This window comes from Ischnura elegans, chromosome 8, assembly GCF_921293095.1.
Source record: "Ischnura elegans chromosome 8, ioIscEleg1.1, whole genome shotgun sequence".
NCBI classification, from domain to species: domain Eukaryota; kingdom Metazoa; phylum Arthropoda; class Insecta; order Odonata; family Coenagrionidae; genus Ischnura; species Ischnura elegans.
Window position 1 is genome coordinate 16,295,884 of NC_060253.1, and position 20,862 is coordinate 16,316,745.

The window sequence follows — 20,862 nt, forward strand, 5'->3', positions numbered from 1 at the left end:
CCACACAATCTATTTCTTTCTTGTGATCTCTTTCATAGAGGTGAGGCGGTACGCCCAAGATATCTATTAAATCCTCTTATAGTTACGGATACCCCATATGGAAACGATTATTTTTTTCGATAGCCTTGGCAACATTATCTTTTATCATTTTTTGTTGAGATGTTTATATTATTCTTCTCGATGAACAATACGTTACATTAAATGTTCTTTTTCTCCAATGTTTCGCAAATTCATACTGTTTTTCGAGGCTGAAATAGAAACTGTCAAGATTTCACTGCACTTTATTGAAATTAGTTGGCATTAGATGGTAACTAAATAAAATTATGATGGCTTAGTGAAAAAGTAATAAAATTTGGAAAATTTTTAAATAAATAATCTCAACCAGCTGAAGTGAAGTCAAATGAAATAGCCCTAAAAACACAGTTAGAAAAACGTGCACAAATAAATGCTGCCAGGTACGTGAGACGTCGTTTTGATAGCCTTGTTAGTCTTACTGACCTCGGGAAAACTCGGATGGGAACCTCCGCCAGACCGTAGACTGGAGACTAGACTAAACCTATAATGTAAATTCAAAAGCAGTTTATTTTCCGACGAAGTTATCCATCCATATCTTACGAACGCCAACATACTGCAGTAGATCAGATTATGTATATAAAATAAGAGAGATAGACAATAGAACAGACAGATTCAGAATGTCGTTTTTTCCACGATCAGTATGAGACTATAACGGCAGCGTAGGGACTTACAAATAGGTTACTTGATTTTTAATTTAGCCTACCCACTTTTTTTATTCTTTAATGCATGTTTCTGAATTTTCCAAATATCCCTACATTATATTTGGCATGTTCTAGCTTCATATGCAGATTGCCTTCATGATTAGTTGGCATGCGTGACATTTTTATGACCGTGTGGTGTGCATGTGGGAATCCAATTGCATGCTAAATGCTGGTGATTGATCACCCCCAGCCAAACACCCTAGAGGTGGCTCACAGGGTATTATATGGGCGTAGATGAGTTTATTACCCCAAAAATAATACGTACGTAAAGTCTCATATACAAATTTTAACATTTCTCTTTAGTAAGGCTAGATTATTTATATCTCGTATTTATGCTTGACTTCCAGAATTTCTTGGAGGCTATTGTGGCTGGTTTACTAGAAACAATCATAGACAAATGCTCCATGTAGTGCATACATTAGTGACCATATTATAATGGCAAACGGCCGGCTATCACATGGTCGAAATTCACTTTGAGAATAAGCGAGATATTTCCACTTATTAGGGGTTGATTGGATTATTTTTGTCATGGTGATAAGTCACTGACGAGCGAGAATCCGGTAAGAGAGTAAATCTCATTTCTCCAAGTGTTCAAGATATTCGCTCAAAAAAATAATCTCTGAAAGTAGTAATCATTACAGATCAGATTATTAATCAGTGTGTGGCATTATCATATGGTAGATTTCCATATTTTTAAGGGACAAGAGTGACCGCTATAAATATATACAAACAGTAGGTAATGGCCATATTAAGCTCAAACAACCAAAATATGAATTTCGGGAGTAAAAAGTTAGTGCACAAATGAAACGGACCGCGCATCCAATCTAGGAGGTAGGGATAAAGGGAAAAGATCCCAATCCCACAAATGGAAACACTGCTTCAAACTAAGGCAGGGGTCACTCATAAATCTCACGAGGATAGTCTTCCTTGGATAACAGTATTCGTTTCAACTATCCGATGTTTCCATGGTTGAATAGTGTCCATAACACTTGATTTATCTAATTGTTAAAATTTCAGAGGCCATGAATACCATCATTACTAATTGATGTTCAGTTTTATCCCTAACTTGAAAGCAATGGTGGGAGTTGAAGGAGTAAAAACTTGGCTTCTTCAGCATGGTGAGTTCACCATTTGGAAATTCCATCACCCACCCCTTTCCCATCATTCATGAATTCACCAAGTGGAAAAAGCCAACTTTTTATTCAACTTCTGCGATAAAGGATTTCCAGCAAGCGACTATTATTTGTGAGCAATGATCCTGAGAGTAAAATTCCTAACACATCCCTTGTCCTCCAGTAAATCGAATTTCATTATTAGAACTAAGTATTTCATATTGATGGGAAATTGAAATCAGCGAAGTCCCAGTAAGTGACGCTGCGGTGATGCATGGCAATGTCTATTTACGCACAAGCGTCGCGAGTTAATAACACTTTCGATGAAGTGTCAACGCTTTCTTGTTTTCTTTTCGATAGTATTACAATTGGGATTTTACGATAGCACGTACAATTTCTCTCTCACCGATGATTTTATGGAAAAGACATTCATGTGCAACGCTCGTAATATTTTAGCCACATCTCAAATACTCCGTGAAGATGAGATCGGGCGCGTAAATATTTAATACGAGGACTTCAACAAAACAGAAAGCCACGCGATTTGTAAAAAAACTGCTATTAGCGAATAGAGAACTTTCCACCGCTTTTACATGAATTAGTCTGAAGCCATTAGAGACGCGGGGACTACGTGCTAGGCTTACACTGGATCAAGATCAAGGAGCGATCAAGAACAGATATCTTTCAGAGCGCACGTCATCTTAGAAGCACTCTTGATTCCCATATCCGACAAAAGTGATAAATTAAAAGAGATATTCTGCCGAGCGAATAGATATGGGAATTCATTTTTCCTCCGAGCAACAAAGGACTTCAATAAATGCTAGGCGTAATTTTGTTAGAACAAGTCCTTTTTAAATGTTGACGACTGGTGTCCTAGTTCTCCTCGGCACACCCCAATTGAGGCGGCTTGAGGGGTATTATGTAGATGAAGATGAACATTCGCTTGTACCACAAATTGAAAATTTAACCTTTTACCTTTCACTTATTAGTTACGGGTGATCAAGAGGAAAAATTGCACACGCTTTTTCAAATTACGTTTGGCTACTCCAGCTCTAAGGAGAAAAAAGATCACTTCTTTACGTTCCATAGATGCCTTGATAAAGACACAACTGCATCATAACCATGCTCGGCGTATAAAAATATTGTAAATTGAACGTAGCAAGTTATTAATAACAAGTACCAAGTGAACAAAAAAGGACTTTAAAATCGGGCCGGTCGTATTTATAACACCTTACCAACGCTCACCTAAATTATTGTAGTACTTAGTAGTACTTATGCAGGTAAATGGTGAGTGCCATAAAACCTCCGCCTACAATCTCATTGAGGCTTGCGAGTTAGTGGATGTGGATGGAGATAACGGATAGTCGTGAAGAAATTAGGATTTGTCAAGGGTATTGTGGGAAGATTTTCGGATGAAAAAGTAAAAGAAAGGAGCTACTTCACTCTCGTCCGACCACACCTTGAATATGCAGCGAGCGTATGGGATCCGATACAGAAAGACTTAATCCGCGAACTGAATAAATTACAACGGAAGGCTGCGCGGTTCGTCAAAAGCCGCTATGGGTACAGGCAAACAGTGTTACCCAGATGTTAAGCGAATTAGGCTGGGAGCCGTTGGAGACTAGGAGGCTGCGCGCTAGGCTTAGATTGCTTGAACAATTGAGAATAGATATTTTTAAGAGCGACACGGAGATGATAATATTAGGACACCACTATCTTTCCAGGTCCAACAAATGCGATAAATTAAAAGAGATGTTTTGCCGAACGGATAGATATGGGAATTCGTTTTTCTCACGAACCATTTAGGACTTTAATAAATGATAGTCGTAATTTCCTTAGAGCACTTAATTTTTATGTAAGAACGACTGGTGTCCTAACACCCCCTGCCACACGCCTTTTAGGTGGCTTGCGGGGTATTGTGTAGATCTAGATAATCACATTTCACGCATATCCATTTTTACTTAGCGCATCGAGCAACAAATCAAATTAGAACAATAAGGGCAAACGTAGGAACCTAGAGAATGATTTAGAATAGTTAAACTCAAATGCTTCTCCCAAGTCAAAAATTTAATCAATGCTTTTAGGATTAAGCCTAATTGTAAGTTAAACGTCACAAAATTTTCTTCGGAGATCAGATGTACTTGAAATGGATTTCGCTTATGGAATGGAAATGTAGGGAAAGTTTTTGTTGCGAGAGATGTAAGTTTACAAACACCTTTCCTTTCTCGGCGCCTCAATAAGGAAGAGAAGAAATTATTATGGAATATTACGAAGGAAAATGGAGGTATAGAATTGGACAATCAAGATCAAGAAAATGAAGAACGTGTAAACCAAGTAGAAAAAGATTAAGAAAAAGACAACAAGGGAGAATTGGACATCACAATAAATGAGTGCTCCAACTTGTTTCATGAATGTCACATCTAAACGTTCACTTTGGTACTCGGCTGGAGGTCATGAGGAATGTGTTTTGTGAACGCAGATTTGATTCATAGAAAGAAAGGGAAGACGAAGCCATTAGAAGATCTACTAGATCCAGAGATTTTCCTCTGGATACCGAGCTAGGGCAGCCAAATATCTCTGACCACCGCTCCTAACTTTTAAGATTTATTCTCTCGCAGGTTAACGACGAGTTTTCTAACATTTTCCGCCTCTAGGGTGGCAAAATCTCTGAACCAAAATCGAGGACATAGTGCAGGCATGCAAGCCATCGTCAAATGAATTGTCATTAATGTTAAAAATATGTCCAAGCATAAACGCTGTCCGTGAAGGAGTGTCATTAATGAAGATAATTAATGTTAGTTTACATTAAATAACACTGCATTAAACACAAAATACTAAAATTCCACAATGGTGTAGCTACAGTTGTGGTCTTTTTTACACTAGCATAAGCTTTGTTCCAACTATACATATCGCTCTCGCTTATTAAGTTGCACTGCTTCTCACATACTCATTCAGTATCATGGCAAATTGAACGGCGTTTATCGGTGAAACTCAAATTCAAGGGCTTACCCAGGATCAAAACGGGGGGGGGGGGGGGCAAGCCATGGTTTTTAAAGTTGTAGGTAAGATTTAAAGAGCATGGAAAAGGTTAATGAAATCAACATTTTAAGGAAACAGTAACAGCTCTTTATTAGTTTTTAAAATTATTTGCTTGAAAAAAATATTATTTTCCTTAAAAACACTTGCGATTTTTGCTTCTAGCGGGGGGCAGCTGCCCCCTCCTGCCCCTCGCTGGCTACGCCCATGCTCAAATTAATAATAAAAATATTCTTTTTAGCTCTCACATCTTTCGCGGAATCTTATCTCTTCGGCCGGGACATTCATCTTCCAGCCATTGGCGGATACATATGAGGGGCGCCCCCCCCCCCCCTCCCCTTGCGAGGCCGTCCGCATAACGTAACACTGCAGAACCGCAATTGTGACTTGTTTTTATATCATAAGATGACATTATCTTCTGTATGCGTGTTATCAGTTTAAATAAAATTTTCTTAAACTTTGCTCGTGATATAATTATTTTTTATCATGATGAAAGTAAAGGTAGCTCAAAATTAAGATTTACGCCCTTCTTGAGTTTTTTTTTATGTATCCGCTACTGCTTCTAGTATGAAATCGCTGTTTTTTCACGAAATCCGCGACGAATGGCAAACATGCCTTCCACACTCTTATTGAATCGGCTTGCTGGGTTGTATGTAGATGTAGATTTCATTGTACGTCTACATAATACCCTGCGAACCACCTCAAGGGTTTTCTCGAGCCACCTCAAGAGATTTGTTTGAGGGTAAGTATACACCAGCATGTAGCACGCAATACGCTACATTTCTGCAGTCTTCGAAAAATAAAAGTCACAACTTATGCACATGGCAGATGGCGGTGTGAGGTGTCACCAATTTATGCATTACTCCTTGCAAATTAACACCAACCACGCAAAATATTTAAAAATTATGGAGTGGATAAATATTCATGCAGATGCATAAAACTAGTTAGCTACCGAAAAGGAAAACAAGGACTAATAATGGGAATAAACGATGTAACCAAGTGCGATGTACCTAACGATGTGACCAAGTTACGAAACCCGGGTCGTGCCCATAATTAAATAACAGTGAACCTTACAAAGTTTTCATTTCTTTATTTCCAATATGGAGGAGAGGTTTCCATGAGAATAAAATAAAATGGTAAACTTCCACACAATTTTATTTACAAAGTACCGACCCGGTTTCGACACGTACATCGGTACTTTGTAAATAAAATTGTGTGGAAGTTTACCATTTTATTTTATTCTCATGGATATAAAACATTTCCACCAGATATCGCCGGACACTGTGAATTATGGAGTGGTTTCACAAAGTAAAGCCTGAAGTTAACAGTTATATTAAGGACTAATAAACCCAAACCAGAAAAAGGAAAAAAATACATGCATATGGCCGAACTAGCGAGTGCAGCGATTAATTCCACTGATGGCACATCTGATTCTGTCACTGTTAGCCCTACGAAAGAACGACATCTCAAATCTCTCTGATCTGGAATCTATTTCTTTCATCTTCATTTCGTGGCCTCTTCTGTATAATATGATTGCATTGAGTTCAGTGACAGGAGTTCATATGAAAAGAAATCGTACCTGCAAAAAGACCGATGGAACAAGTATGGGTTCAACATTACTCGAACAAAAATGGAATCAAATAAGAAAAAAATACGTGCATTTGATCAATCTAGAGAATGCAGCGACTTCCACCGCTTCCACGCCACTTCCACCACCACCGAACCAGCGTTACACATACCTGATACTGTTTCATAAAAATTCAAACGTTCACAATTATTCTCTTTATGCGAAATTTCCAGATCAAATAATTAAATTATCAAAGCTAATCTGAGAGGATCGTTATGTAAGAGTTTAAAGGAAAGGTTAGTGAAGAGTTTGATCTGGAGTGTAGCGCTCTACGGTGCGGAAACGTGGACACTGAGGAAGGAGGACGAGAGAAGAATGCAGACAGTCGAGATGTGGGTATGGAGAAGAATGGAGAGGGTGAAATGGACGGAGAGGAAAAGGAACGACGAAGTGCTGGACATGGTGGGTGAGGAGAGGCAGCTTTTAGATGAGGTACGGAGGAGACAGAATGTATGGATGGAGGGAGTACTTAGCGGGGAGGGGATGTTGAAAATGGTGTTAGATGCTAGGGAAAAGAGGGAGGGGAAGGAAAAGATTAGGATTTTTAGATAGATTGAAAGGGAGTAGGCCTTACAGTGAATTAAAGAAGGTAGCGCTGGAAGGAAAGGGAGGCTCCCAGATCACTTCTTTAGCACTCCATGGAAACCTACCTTAATCGGTAGAATACTATAATAAAAATAATAATAATCAAAGCTGAGGTATGGTATTTGGAGGAGGCGACCGACAGCTGAGGTCACTTGCGCCATGAGCGATAGGTATGGAAGGAAGGGTCGAAAGAAACCCGGCGTCGGCATTCTGTGGCACGTACTTCACTATTGGTCACAGTCGCACGAAAGAACGAGATCTTAAATATCTCTCATCTCCAGTCTACTTGTCTCATCTTCATTTCGTGATCTCTTCCGTGTAATATGATTGCATTTGAGTTCAGTGACCGGAGTTCATCTGCAAAGAAATCGCACCTTCAAAAAGACTGTTGGGGAGAGTAAGGGGTGTCAACATGACGTGAACAGAATCCCGGTTTGCGCAAGAAATGTCTTTCTGTCCTGCGAGGGGTTGTCACTCCCATCAGTGTACATAGACAAGAGAGGGGGGCGAGGGGGAGCGGAACAAATGGGGATTTCCCACACACAAGTTGCGGCACACAATGACAGAGGCGTATTCACTCCGGTTTGGGCCCTTGGAGTAAGTGTGCAGGACATGAAGTCGAACGCGGAAGCAAGAGTTGGGTAGAGTGGTGAGGGGGGGGGGGGGTGGCGGTGAGGAATGGAGAATCATGGGAAGCGAGACCGAGTGTGGACACCTGACACCAGGGGCGGCTAGAGGAGGAGGAGGTCTTGTAGTAAGGGAAGGGGCACTCATGATTATTTTAAAGAGAAAATTAGTAGTTATTGCGGGCTCTTAGTTTGTCGCGTGCGTGTTTACCTTCTGTGTGGGCCGAGGGGATGAGGGGTGGGATGGTCGCGTCTCCCGGGACTGCGGTGTATGAACAGGGGCCCAAGGGGTTGGCCAAAGGAGAAGCGGACAAGATGCGATGGACAGCACTGAGAGACGCCACTTGCACGACTCCGTATGGACGGCCGTAGTCTCATCTACATCTACATTATACCCCGCAAGCCGCCTAAAAGGCGTGTGGCAGCCGTTTACAACTAAAAAAAATGAAGTGCTCTAACGAGGTTGGGACTAGCGTTTATTAAAGTCCTTTATGGTTCGGAGGAAAAACGAATTCCCATATCTATCCGTTCGGCAAAACATGTCTCTTAATTTATCGCTTCTATCGGACCTGGAAATATAGTGTGGCTCAAATATTATGTTCTCTGCGACGCTCTTAAAGATATCCATTCTAAATTGTTCAAGCAGTCTAAGCCTCAAGTCTCATATTCTAAGACCGTGGTCTCGACAGTGAGAGAAATGAGAGAAAAGGGATTTTCATAGAAAATAGATTAAAAATACGGCGTATTAATTCTATGCCATTGAACGAGAGGAATCATAATTTGTTCCATTTCAAGAAGGCCGATGACGCAATGAAAAAAGGCGTTCAATACGCAATTAAACTGAAATGCTTCTCGTTTATGACGATGCTTAACATCCTTTCGAGGAAATATTTTGCAGTCATTTCAGCCACAATGTGGTCGGTTACTCCGACCCGAGATGGCGATTCAATGAAAGATTAATCGTTTGATGAATGGGGAAGATAAGTTAAGACGAAAAAGAAGTCTCCTTAACCCATCCATTAACTCATGACTTCCAAAATTAAAAAAAATCATAAGTCACCGCCCACATTTTATGAGCAAGTGACGTCACTTGAGCTCTGGCTCATCATCTCGTTCAGATACACCAGATCCTTGACGGAAATTATGGCTCAATGCAGTGTTTATAGCAACGAACCAAGTGAGATGGATGCGTGAGGCTGGGGAGAGGCGGAGAAGTGATGAGTCGCTGAGGCGAGAGTCAGTGACGTCATAAACTCATCAGCAAATGGGTTAAATTAATTGATATTTCGCCGCTAATGGCTCGAATCGAAAAACTGGAAATTGCGGGTCTCTTTACCTTTAAAACTCTATCGCAATCGATTATAAGATTAAATCGGTGAAAGAGCCCATTTTATGAACGCAACACGTCAAGGACTGGCTAAGTGGTTACTCAACCGCAGGATGATGATAAAGTGAAAATTACTCCTTCAAATGACGCCGGATTCGATCCCTTTATGCAAAAATATTACCTATTTTTCAACTACACCGATCAATAAAACAACAAGTTGCATTGAATTATACTTTACAAAAAAATTTACGTCATTATTATTTAAATGGAGCGATGAACGCTTGTTGAGAGCTCACACTACCTCGTTGAATATGCATTTAATGTTTTTGTGTATGTTTTTTAATGACCGTGTTGTGTGCATATGAGGATCGTTTTGCATGCTGGTGATTGGTCACCTCCTGTCAATAATACCCTTGCGGCGGATAGCAGGGTGTTATGTAGAAGTGGACGAAATAATTCTTCCGGTTAAGGTCGGTTTATGATCAATGGCCAATGCAACTTTTGGTTTATTGATCGGTGCAGTTGAGAAAGAGGTAATATATTTGCATAAAGCGATCGATTGCGGTGCCATTTCGAGGACCTTTTTGACCTTTTTCTTGCGGTGAATTTTCATGGAGAATTAAATGCATTTCCCCGTCAGGTATACCCTTCTCAATAGGGTAGTTTCCGTCATCAAAGAAAACGAAAGGCATTGATTGCGATTAGTTACCCACCATTAGTGTACCTATTCATAATATACAAATTATTTGGTTTTAGGAATTCCAGTTGAGACGAGTCAATCTTAACCTCATTTGAAAAATGCCAGTTTGGCGCCCATGCGATGCCACTTCACGTGACGTCACAGGGACCTAGATTCTATACGAGTTGATAGGAGTTTTACATCGCCTGAGATTACCAATGCATGCATGAGGCATTGAGCTCAGGTAAACAATTCTTAATAATCACCTATTAAAACTGCCTATGATCGGAAAGTTTCCTTCGTTTGATAATGCATTAATAATCCTTATTTAAACCAAGCGCTACCTGCTAGCAGCCTGCATCGCAGCGGCTCACATATTCTCGCCCCAAGGTCACCTCACAAGGCGGCAGGGGGAACCACAAATACGTCACACGGACTTTTTCCCATCATTCATACTCAGCCGTCGCGTTTTCGCGCGCTTGAAAAATTTCAATTTTCATTAAAAAAAAATGACAATATATATTTTTCGCGAAAAATATATATTGTTATTTAAAAATCTAAAAGCGTAAATGCGTACTCCAGGAGTAATAATCTTTCGATTTAGGCAATAAAAAAATAATAGGAAACCACCCTATTGCACTACCTTCCTGGGGAATTTGTGTTTTAATTGTGACAGACCACCATCGAACCAGTGTTACACATACCTGATACTATTTCATAAAAATTCAAACGTTCGCAATTATTCTCTTTATGCGAAATTTCCAGATCAAATAATTAATTAAATTATCAAAGCTAAGGTATGGTATTTGGAGGAGGCGACCGACAGCTGAGGTCATTTGCGCCAGGAGGGAAGGGTGTGGAAGGAAGGGTGGAGAAAAACCCGGCGTCGGCATTAGCCTGCTCTTAACGAAAGGCGCCAAGGGGACCACGACTCAACGTCCCATCCGTCGCTACGGAAGGGGTGTTGTACCGGAAGTGTCACCACACAGCACCCAAACAAAGATCGGGTAACCTCTGTGAAATTCGCGGCCACCGCCAGGATTTGAACCAAAGCTAAGACAATTCACATATAAGCAAGTGAACGATTGGAAACATAATCAAAGATACACTTAAAGGGAGTGTTTCCTAGATTTGTACCACTTTTTACATTTTATTTTATATAATTCAAATAATAAGTTACCCAGTGATTGATACTATTTTATCTTTTTTGGAGTGAGGCAATGCATAGAATTTGACAGTGAAATGTTCAAAATCAAACCGTTTAAACCAAAATATTTATGAATTTTTAAATATCTGAAAGTGGAACAAATTAGGAAACTGGTCCCCTAATTTGTACCAGTGGTCCCCTAAATTGGACCACACATTTACCCCCATCAATTATGTGGCTGAAGCTAAATATATCCATTGCAGTTCAGATCATTGCTAGAAGTATAAGCATTTTACTGTAATTTGCTTGTAAATATATCTATTTACGGACATTACAGAAAAACCTTTTCACTCCTTTTCCCACCTCCGCGCTCTTACCATGAATCCATATTTTGCATTTCAATACCTTATCATCCTTTATTTTATATCCCAAATCAAAGGTATTTTCAAGGTGCCTTGAAAATGGCAATATGTGCCGAAACCAGGATCGGTTAGAATGAATAAATAAGTGTGTAAACAGAAAAAAATACTTTTCCTTTCATTAAATATCAAATATATCGACGAAATTTCGCCAGAAATGGTATCTTTTATGAAATGAAAATATTCGTGGAAAATTTCCAGTTAGTTTCAACTTATTTAATAAGTTAGAATTCCTCCAGATTTAGCATCAAACAGCTATTCCCTATTCCGTATTTCGCGGAATAATGCGAGAACCTTTAATCAGAGCAAATCACACGTGATGAAAGCAAAATATTCTCCGTCGCACAGATTTACGGCACCTCCTCAAAATGTGGAGTTCATAAAATGACAACCCCAAATGATACTCATCAAATCCGTTCCGGAGAGACGCACGCACGAAGTTTTCGTGAATTCGTGACTCCTTCACGGTCTGACATTATAACTCCCCCCGTCATGTCTGTCGTTAGCACGTGCATAAACACATACCTCGGGGGTCAGTTTACCTCCGAACCCCCACCACCCCTACAACCCTGCATTTAACAACCCCCTATTACACCCCTCCATCCTTGCTTTCTCCCACACCCTCCCCTCCCTACTAGCACCCCTTTCCACCGACTCTGCAACACCTTCGATCAATAAACAAAACAGTTGCATCGAATCAAACTTTACAAAAACTATGCGTTTTCATTAAGTATTCTACCGGTTTAGGTCTGGCTACATGGAGCATTTTATGCATCTACATATACATACAACCCCGCAAGCTGCCTAAAAAGGCATCTAGCAGAGGGTGTTGGGACACAAGCCGTTTACATATAAAAAAAGGCAAATGCTTAAAAAAATTACGACTAGCATTTATGTTGAATTAAAATTTTGGAAATGTATGCTACTCATGAGAATCACTTGAAAATGGCAACAGTGGAATAAAATAAATCATATCAGAGAGACACTGAGAACTTTTTCAGATTCACTTCAAACTCCTAAGATTTTTACATTTCTTATGAGATAGTTCGGGGAAAGAAATCAGCCTCCTCAAACCTTTCCGCACAACCTATTTCTTTCTTGTGATCTCTTCCATAGTGGTGAGGCGGTCCGCCCAGGATATCTATTAAATCCTCTTATAGTTACGGATACCCCCCATGGAAACGATTATTTTTTCCATGGCCTTGGCAACACTATATTTAATCCATTTCCTGGAGGTGTTTATATTAATCTTTTCAATAAATAACCCGTTACATTAAATGTGAGTTTTCGCCAATGTTTCATAAATTCATATTGTCTTTTGAGGCTGAAATTGAAATCTGTAATCGACACTTCACTTTGCTACCTTTGAGCAAGATAAATATAAAAATTAACAATTTCAAGTAACATAATGGAAATTAAATATAAATCAATACAATTTTCACAGTTAAAAATTAAATATTTCTAATTCATATAACCATATGAATTGAATTAATCACATTTAAGAAAAATATTAAAAGTAACGTAGCGAGTATTTTTTTAACACATTTCGTTAGCACGTGCTCGAACAAATATCCTGGGGTTTCATTTAACCCCCCCACTCCCTAAACCCTGCCCTTAACTACCGCTTCGCAGTGCACCCTTGCCTTCTCCCATACCTTTTCTCACCCCCAAACGCGACGTAATAATCCATAGCTCCCCCACCTTCTGCACCCTTCCTACGTAAGCCCAAGGATTTTTTTATTCTTCGGGCCCGCACCCATGGGGCACCCCCTGACTGCTGCCCTCGAGAAATTCTCACGCCCCTCCCTCTCAAACAGGTGTGACTCTTTTGAATCGCGGTTGCGTCAACACAATCGCCCCCATTGCCTCTCCTCTTCACCATAACGCTTCCCTCCCCAACTCCCCCACTCGACTCTGTCGAAGAGAAAACACTCGTTAGCACTCGCTTCCTTCCTCACAGTCCCTGACAACCACCCCCCTTAGGGACTTATCCTACACCAAACCTTACCTTTTTTCTCCACATCCAATACGATGGCCTTTTTTCCCGGTCATTATTGCAAACCCTCCACCAGACCAATGAATTAATGGAGTGATATTCAAGATGTACCGACGTACTACGTTAGATGGGATCACAATAAGATAATAAAGGGAATATACTGAAAAATAGAGAGATTTAAAATGTCATTATTTCCTCGTACTATCAGAGATAGCAATCGTTAGTGAAACATATCCTTCGTTTACTGTCGAACGCGATGGTCGACGCGATCACGTCAAGAAAATAAAGAAAATAGACTTGAAAACAAAGAGATTTAAAATGTGAGTCTTTCCTTGTACTCATCATGATACTTCCGTATTATGTAGAACCAGAAGTAGAAGATTCCTCGACACACGATGTCATAGAAACGCCATGCGATTTAAAAGAAATGCTGTTTTCAAATTGATTGATACCAGGTCCTTTTTTAATGGCGAAATGATTGCAGGGTCATTTCATATTATATATTGTGCTTATTATGATTGCATTCCTTTCGTAAAATTTCTAATGGTTTAGTTTACTATGTGTCATAGATATAATTCGGTTTTCCTCGTTATTGCCAAAAGGCTATTGTTTTTTTTCGTTGTAGTTGTTTCGTATGCATCAAAATTGCTGGTTAAACTGATGGGATCACGATAAGATAATGAAGGAAATATACTTTATAACAGAGGGATTTAAAATTTCATTCTTTCCTCGTACTGCCAGGGATAGCAACGGTGTCTCGATTAATAAAATTAATGGCGTCACTCGCTGGGGCGACTAATTGCTTTTTTTTATTTTTCCATTTTTCTAACCTTGCATGGATTTACTCTAGGAATTACTAACCATTATCAAAATTTGCCTTTGCATGAACTTGGAAGTATTTTTTACTATCATGCGGTGTGCATGCACCTAGGATTGTCTAGCATGCTGGTGATTGGCTGCCTCGTGCCAAACACCTATGACCCTGAAAATGTCTGTACCTATATCCTAGTTCCTGTTCGGTTGAATAAATCTTGTGAGGAACATAGACAGTTTTATTTCATGAAAATGCCATGGAACGCCTGAAAACTTTCGGTCTAGAATAGTATATAAATGTGGTAGTACCTGAAAAATTTGAGTTGCAGTTATGGTCCCATGTGTAACAAATTGTCCCATTAGCCTTCAGATATTAAGGCGCTCAGATTTTTGGCGGAATAGCACTGCTATCGACCTTTCATTTCGTCGTCAACGTAAGTCAACAATACTAAGATTGGTTTCACGCAGCTCTCCATTCCTCTCTCCTATCCGCTAGCTTTTTCTTAGCGACATATTTACTCACTTCCTTCATTACTCATTCGGTCGAAATATTTTATCTTTCGTTTACCTAAGGTTTTATCATTGTCGTATATAAAACCAGGAAAATATATTTTTCTTCCCCTTTACTTTTAATTAACTTTAATTAACTAATCATTTATTTTATTTGACTTTTTTTGATTTAAGATTTTTACCGAAATTTCTTGTCCTTTTTAGCGAAGAGAGTATATTTCTGATACATTACGTTAAAATACATGGAAATAATATTGTTGGGTATTTCCCCCCCTCCCCTTCGGCGAGTGTCGTCGCCCTCGGGATTTTCCAAGGCCCGGCCAAGTCCCTATCGGCTCCTTTCTCATGATCTCCGCCTAGAGGACTCAACTCACACCCTTTTGGAGTGAGGGAGTGCCGTTACTTGAGGGTCAGTAACCCTTTTACCCTAACATCGATGCCTATGCCGACTGCGTGGGTGTTTGTCAGTGTTTCACCAAAGCCGGGAGCGTGTGGACACGGAGTTTTCGTCGTGCGATTATTCTCGAGTTGCGCGCGAAATAAGTCAAATTCGATTGAAGGTGTCCTCGCCTTTCATTTCATCATAACCCGGGGCACACGTCCCCGCGCGCACTTCTTCTGTGCCACCTTCGGGCCGGATTGCGCGAACAAATATTATGCATGAAAGAGTATCATTGCAGACCGCAGACAGACCTTCGGGAATGATCCTTAAAACTAATCTAGAATACGGTAGGCGCCTAGATATTATTTAAGTTTTCCTCATTTAGGTGAGGAATATTTAAATGAGTTCATAATGAATGTATGAATGATAAAACATAAGGAATATTTAAATGATTAAATAGATTTCAAAAGTCGCCACTCGCGTCGCTGACGGACAAATTGATCCCAGTCTCACGGGAAAATAAGATATAATTATGGGTTTTAACCGAAATATATTGTCATGGTGATGTTATTCATAAAATTCTTTAAAACTCAATGTTATTCCTCACAATTACAAACATCGCACTGCACAATATTGTTTTAAAAAAGTGGATCGCATTGCACTCATCACCGCGCCGCGGGCATTGTTGAAAACCGATTAAAATGCGACCGAATTGTCAACAGAAATTAAACTTCAATGGGATGGGATTGGGACTCCTCCATGCAGTCCCCCTGGTCCGAGACATCAAAGTCTAGTACACCCAAGATCCCTTCAACTGTGCGTCAGGCAGAAAAGAAATATGCATGCACCAGAGGTTTAGAATTTCAGAGAAGAGCGTTGAATCACCTTATTGGGTGTCGATCGGACCTTTTGTGTCCCAGTGGTGAAATTGCCGACAGCCCTGATGGCAGTTTCATGAGGAGGCCTCAGAAGACCGATGCGAAAGAGATGAGTTCCACACTGGCTAACCAACAGCTTGCGGGCAGACCCCTCGCGGCCGAAGTGGCATTTCCTACTGGTGCGGAAGAGAAGCGGTCATCGGAAGTATTAAGCTGTGGAAGAAAAAAATCGAGAGTTATGGTATTGCTATTGGGTCAAGAGTTTGAGTGAAAGGATATTTTCGATAGTTAAAAATCGTTCTACATTTTTCTACTCAAGCTCATTTCAATATCTAAATCTTAACTAATGTCCCACAGTGATAAAAATTACATGGCAGGATTTAATGGGATAATACACTTAGGTAATTAACATCATGATTTATTTAAAAACCAAGAGAATAAAATAATTCTGAGGCCTGATTATGCACGAAAACAAACCAAGTGAATTCAGAAAATAACGGGAATATTAGTTTCTTGGAAAAAATATTTATTTATTCATTTGAATAAAAGTTGTCGCCTTACAAATAGTCCTCATTAGATATTATGCGCTTGTGCAAGCACTTTTTCCAATCCTCGAAACACTTTTTAAACTCGATCTTTGGGATTGCCTTTATCTCTGTCAGCGATTTCTTTTAATATTATCTATGCTTGTAAAAGAATGTTCCTTCAGTGTTCTCTAAATTTTTGGAAATAGAAAAAAAGTCATGTAGAGCTATGTCTTTCGAATATGACGACTGGTGCATCGTTAAAATATTTTTTTTGGCCAAATTTCACGAACAAGCAATAAAATGTCAGCCGAAAAAAATCGCCGAGCTCATAAAAATACGTCTAACCTCAGCGGCTGCTGCAGACAATGTAAACAATGAATCCAGTTGAAAATTTTATCATTCTTCAGGGGCATGGGTACCAACATAATAGAAAAAAATGACAAACGGACTCTCCGAACTCGCGTGAATTTTGAGATTTTATTCCCGTTATTTTCTGAACACGCCTTGTATGAACGCAAGAACCGAATTAGAACATGATCCATTCATGCATTCGAACTATTTGCGTGGTCGTATATTGTGCATGGTATATCTTCGCGTTCATTTTTGCGTTCATACATTTACATATTAACTTGAAAGAGTTGATTTTTTCCTTAAACAGGCCTTTGTAATGCCGAAAAATGCGACAATAAGCCTCGTTCAACCAACACATATCCTGAACGTCTTAGGCAGACCCCTTAAGCGGATGACTCATCATTCTTCACCGTTCACTCCCATTGTTAGCATCACAAAGTTCTCCTGATCCAATCCAGATCAGAATTTGTCGCAAAATTTCGACAGTAACCCAGCGAATATTTTTCCTCACGGATTATATCAAGTCTTTGGACACGTCAGGGCTAATTCTCGACCCCCGATAGATACCTATCCATCAAAATTCGTTCCTTCCCAGAACTTTACTGCACTTCTTCCTCGAAAAACAAATTTCAGGGAACAAAGGATGAGAAAAAAAGCTAGACTTGAGAAAGGTATCGACGTTGTGGGGAGCTATCAATCAATTCCTCGGAAGAATTTCGTCTCGATCGACGCGTGACAAGTCTCCCTCAGCCTTGAAAAGAATCGGGAAAGCGACAGAAGGGGGGTGGGGAGGGGTCTGTCATCCCCCTCTAATGTTCTTCTCGGAGGCCGTGTTAACTTCTGCCACTATAAGAAGGGTGAAGTCTGGGAAAAAATGGGAGTGAATAGCATGTTACCGCGACGGGGCGGCTGGCTGGAGAATAATCTATAAGGAGGGAAGGCCCGAAGCGAATTTTAATGGTTTTATAATTTAAAATTTGAAGAGGATGTGCAGGCAAGCCGGAAAGAAGGAAGGAAGGTTGTGCATAGGGGAGAAATATGAGAATAAAATAGGAGATGAAAGTAACATTTGAATCATGGGCAGAAGCACAGGGGTATCACTGGGGCATAATCACAAATCAGACGTTGAGGACATATTGTTACAATGTGGTATACATTTCTACAAAACTAACCACTAATTAAAACCTTAGACCATGCACATTGGTGACAGCTAACTTGGTAAATGTTCTCAGTAATTTTACTAAACATACCTGGTTGGCAGATTCAAAAATAAACTTTGTAATATTCCATATAGTATTTATTAAAATCTCTACCGGTTTCGACCTTTTCAGATCATTATCAAGGGGTAACAGAACCTCTTGATAATGGCCTGAAAATTTCGATACCACTAGAGTTTTTAATAAATCCTTTGAGGAACATAGCAAAGTCTTTTTATAATCTATTATGACACCATTCCACGAAGTGAACTCGCAAACTACTGATTTGATAAATATACCGAGGTTTCAGCATCAGACGTCGAGTACATTCATCAGTCAATCACAATTGATATAGGCTCTCATATGCATTAAAGAATTTTATTTATTTATTTATTTATTTTCAACTTCTCCGTTAACACTAGAATGCCGGGAAATTTGTATCCCCTAGAATGCCGGGAGGGTGTCATTTTGACACCCATGTTTTTATATGCATGTTACGTTGCAGATTAGCTTTATTTCGGAGTCAATAGTGTCAACTTTTGTTTGATACTGATTTTGTGCCCTAATATTTAAAAGAAGTTAATGTTTTAATAGAGTACCATTGAAGTAAAATTTTTTTTACAAAAAAATACACTCCTAGAATGCGCCATCCATCGAAAAGATTGCGCTGAAACGTCGGCGGACGCATGAAAGTGCAATAATACCTATATATAATCATTGAATACTCTTTTATAATTATTTATTGTTCACTGTAATTGGTTAAATTTTGTGCACAAAACAATTAAAATGAATATGACAGGATTGCTTTTCTTTTTATTATTATTGTTAACTTTTTTCATCAATTTTTCGTCATAGAATGTAGAAGTGTGCTTAAAAAGACGAAAATTAAAATAAAACCATTGCGGCCACAAAACTAAGAAATTTTTAAAAGTAAATTACAAAAACTTCGTATGAACCCAAAAAGAAATCGAACACTTTTTCATACAGACTTACAAAAAGCTTCATCTAAATAGTAGATTCTCTACATTCTGGCACTTTTGGTCTGTTTTGGCCGTAGGTTGACTGACTTTTCACTAAGCTTACAAAAAGCAACAGTTCTGTTTTCATTGCATTTTATCTATACTTGACAATCCCTAGTTAGTTCTGGATTTGGTTGCTAGATATTCGTTGACGCAATGTAAGGAAAAGCAAGCTATTCCGATAAATTTTGTAAAAATAATTCGGGACATCTTTTGTGAAGTTATTTCCTTATATATATTATCCAGGAATTTATAGTGACCAAGTCAAAAGTATTCTGGAAAGAAAAAACAGGCCTGGTTCTAGTTCTGACCAAATATTTCCGCCCCATATGATCAATAATATCTACTTCAAAGTTTATCTCATTACAACACCTTACAGTTTTGGGCGATTTGTTAGAGTTGTTACCAATGTCAATATGAGGGCGAAGAGATCATAGAACAAGAACACATTTTTTTCTGTTTGCCGTGATGAACAGTAAGTGTTACGTCACTATTTTTGTTCAATTTAGTTGATTACAACTCTTCCCGAGAAACTTTTATTTCACCAGGTATTTCCTTTCTTCCCTTATTTACGGTTCCCGAAAGGCAAGTACCCTTTTGTTTCGAGTAGAGCTAGCAAAAGTGATGTGAAACAAATGCCAGTGGTTACATTCCTGCCCTTGCTCATGTAGGGTTGCATACGTTTCAATACAACATGATCTGAAACGCGATCGTCAGCTTGACGAGAGCCGTCCTTGACGCCTCTGGTCAATCTGGAAGTTAATGGAATCAGTTTACCAAATACATACTGTCTTTATATACTGCAAACCAGTATTTATGCCCATACTTATCAGGCTTTGGTGCCATGAATTGCTGGAATGGACATCTAGCTTTGCTTAGAAACAGCTGTTCGTCAATGGTTATGTTAGGCTCAGGTTATGATTCCTCAGCATGGCCATCTCCTCCTTAGGATCTTGAACAAGGAGTTGAAGTCGCCTTGAAGTCTACCCAGCGCCCCTTCCACGTCGGCACACCATGTCACGACCACGCACAATTTCTTTTCTGTCCGATAACCAGTGCAGATCCAGTAACTCAATTATGTGTATATGCGTATTGTAAAATAAATATGTGTATCTTTCGTGATTAAATTACTAAACTGTAATATAAAAAACACTGAAACTGACCGTGCTCACTATTTTAATCATTTTTGGATGATCTAAATTGCACCTCCTGTGCAACCCAATCGTTGTCCGTCTCAAGATCTGCATCAGACCCTTTCTCCGACACGTCTCGAGAAATATCGTTTAGTATTGCAATACTTTGCTCCGTCGTAACACGTCTATGCAGTGCCATTATCAAGACAGAACTGCCGAAGCAAGTCAAGCAGCAGGTCGCGATACACAAGCGACCCAGTCCGCCAAACACGCGCGCGAGCCAGGCAGCCGAACACAGAGGCTCGGCAGCAGCTAACTGCATTGTCGCGCGCGTCACTTCACTGCAATGTTTCAGGGCAAATAAGTGTCACCGCGGTAAAAAAACAAGCTGGTTTCAAGGCGAATCATTTGAAAAAGGCAGCGGAATATACTTACCTTACGAGCTACTAAACTTTTGAAATAAGTAGTATACAGCCTATGCTCATTGAAATTATGTAAAACAAACAATCATGAAGGTAATATACTATACTAAAATATACTATACTATACCTAAAGGTACTACACATGAAGATAATGTACTAAACTATACTAATTTGACAAATAATTATCAAGCCGCATCCCACGAGAGACCTAAACCGAAGAAAGAAATGATATTATATACTGGGTGTCAAAATGACACCCTCCGGCATTCAAGGTAAATTTGAATTTTTGAGACGAAAAAAATTA